Genomic DNA, 2,625 nt, shown 5'->3' on the forward strand with positions numbered 1-2,625 from the left:
TTCTCTGAAGACTTTTTTTGTTAACTCCTCTTCACCCCATTGATGAAGAAGAGACCCTGCACTAGGGTTAAACATATGACACTTGATTCTGAAAAGATGAGATCAACAGCATTTTATTAGTCACTTACACTCATAGCCCAGGAAAAACTAAAGAATGAATGCTCATGTGATATTACCCCACAGATATTTGAATGGCTACTATCAAGAGGACAAGAGATAATAAGTATTGCACAGATGTAGGAAAAAGAAACCATTGTGTACTTTTGGTGGGAATGTAAACTGGTACAGCCACTATGGAAAACAGTATGGAGGTTTCTCAAAAAAATAGATCTACCATATGATCCAACAATCCCACTTCTGGGTATATATCCAAAGGAAATGAAAATAGGATATCAAAAATATATCTGGCATGCACCCCTATATGCATCCCTCTGTTTATAGCAGCATTATTTACAATAGCTAAAATATGGAAGCAGTCCAAGTGTCTATCAATAGATGAATGGGTAAAGGAGATATGGGGTGTGTGTATGTGTGTGTGTACAATTAAATACTATTCAGCCATTAAAATGAACGAAATTTTGCCATTTGCAACAACATGAATGAAGCTAAAGAGTATAATGTTAAGCAAAATAAGTCGTTCGAAGAAAGACAAATACCATATGATTTCACTCATATGTGGAATTTAAGAAACAAAACAGACAAAGGAAAAGAGAGATAAACCAAGAATCGGACTTTTAACTACAGAGAACACACTGATGGTTACCAGAAGGGAGGACAGGTGGGGGGGTGGGTGAAACTGGTGATGGGGATAAAGGACTGCTCTTATTGTGATAAACACAGGGGATGTATAGAAGTACTGAATCACTGTATTGTACACCTGAAACTAATATAACACTGTATGTTAATTACACTGGAATTAAAAGTTAAAACTTAGAAAAAAAGATATCTGCCCTCCCATGTTTACTACAGCATTATCCACAATAACCAAGACAAGGAAAAACCTAAGTGCCCATCAATGAATGAATAGATAAAGAAGATGTGGTATATATATATATATAGGCAGTGAAATATTATTCATCCATGGAGAAGAAAGGAATCCTTCCATTTGCAGCAACACGGATTGACCTTGAGAGCATTATGCTATGTGAAAGAAGCTGGACAGAGAAAGACAAATGCTGTATGATCTCACTTATATGTGGAATCTAAAAAGGTCAGATTTGTAGAAACCAAGTAGAACATTGGTTATCAGGGACTGAGAGTCAGGAAAATTGCAGAAATATTGGTCAAAGGGTACAAACTTGCAATTATAAGATGAATAAGTTCTGGACATCTAATGCACAGCATTGTGACTGTAATCAATAATACTGTATTATATACTTCAAAGTTGCTAAGAGAATGGGTCTTACAAGTTTTCACCACAAAAATCAAATAGCAACTATGTGACAAGACAGAGCTATTAACTAACATCATAGTGGTAATCATATTGCAATGTGTAAGTATAAATCAAAATACTGTACACCTTAAGCTTACACAATGTTACATATCCATTATATTTCAATTAACAATAATCACACCTTGGATAAACCTCATTGGCTATGATATCGCCACTGCACAAAGCTTACATATCCATTATATTTCAATCAACAAAATGAATGCTGACCTGGCCAACCACTTTTGAAATGGACCTATGAGATATAAGTTGTTCTAAGTTTATTACATATAAAGCCTTACTCACCACTCATCTTCATCTAACAAATTCTCTTCTGGTTCTACTTCTCTACTTGTCACCTGTTATATATTTAAACAATTCCTTTCTGTTAGATGTAAACTTGTTGGTTTTGAAGATGGGTAAAGGAGCCATGAACCAAAGAATGTAGGTGGCCTCTAGAAGCTGCAAAGGGAAGGAAACAGATTCTTCTCTAGAACCTCTAAAAAAAAAAATGCAGCACTGTGATCACTTAAATTAAGCCCAGTGAGACCCATTTCAGATTTTCATCCTAAAGAACTATAATATAAATTTGTGTTATTTAACCACTAACTTTATGGCAATTTGTTACAGCAGCAATAGGAAACTAAAACAGTCGGCAAAGAATTCTATCATTCTCCAACATCCTTCCTCCTCCAAAGCTCCTTTCCCTTCCTACATGATTCATAACCTCATTTAAATGCTGGTAACTTAGGGAGACAGACAAGGGAATGGCAATCAGCAAAGGTCCCATTTTAATAGATTTCCTCAGTGAAGATACAAGGACTAAGAAAACATATTTTTCATCTTTTGTTCACTTAAAATTCACTAGAAAAATATTGTGACAGATGGTGTCCCTCATACTGCCTTAACATTCTGGCATGTTCCCTTTAATATATGTCTTATGTTTCCAACTCAAGAGAAGAAAATCAAATTACTGTAAAAGCACTGTAGTGCTTTTGACAACTTCACTTTGGTACATTTTAACTAAAGAAGAGAGTAGACATAGTGACCAGTGACAGATGAGAACTCGGAGACCTGGAAGGTAATGTACTTTGAGTAAACAGAACAAACACTCATGTCTAAGGCCTGTGAACCACTACTAAGTATAGCGTGGGTAGAAACGCATGTATTTTAGTCCCCATGCTTGCTCAGCCCTA

At 35.7% G+C, this 2,625-nt stretch overlaps 1 pseudogene; it reads right to left on the bottom strand.

The window, feature by feature from the left end:
- Window positions 1-1,489: 1,489 nt before the first annotated feature.
- On the bottom strand, window positions 1,490-1,619 carry LOC131822442 (U4 spliceosomal RNA; annotated as a pseudogene).
- Window positions 1,620-2,625: the final 1,006 nt, after the last annotated feature.

Source organism: Mustela lutreola, chromosome X, assembly GCF_030435805.1.
Source record: "Mustela lutreola isolate mMusLut2 chromosome X, mMusLut2.pri, whole genome shotgun sequence".
NCBI lineage: Eukaryota > Metazoa > Chordata > Mammalia > Carnivora > Mustelidae > Mustela > Mustela lutreola.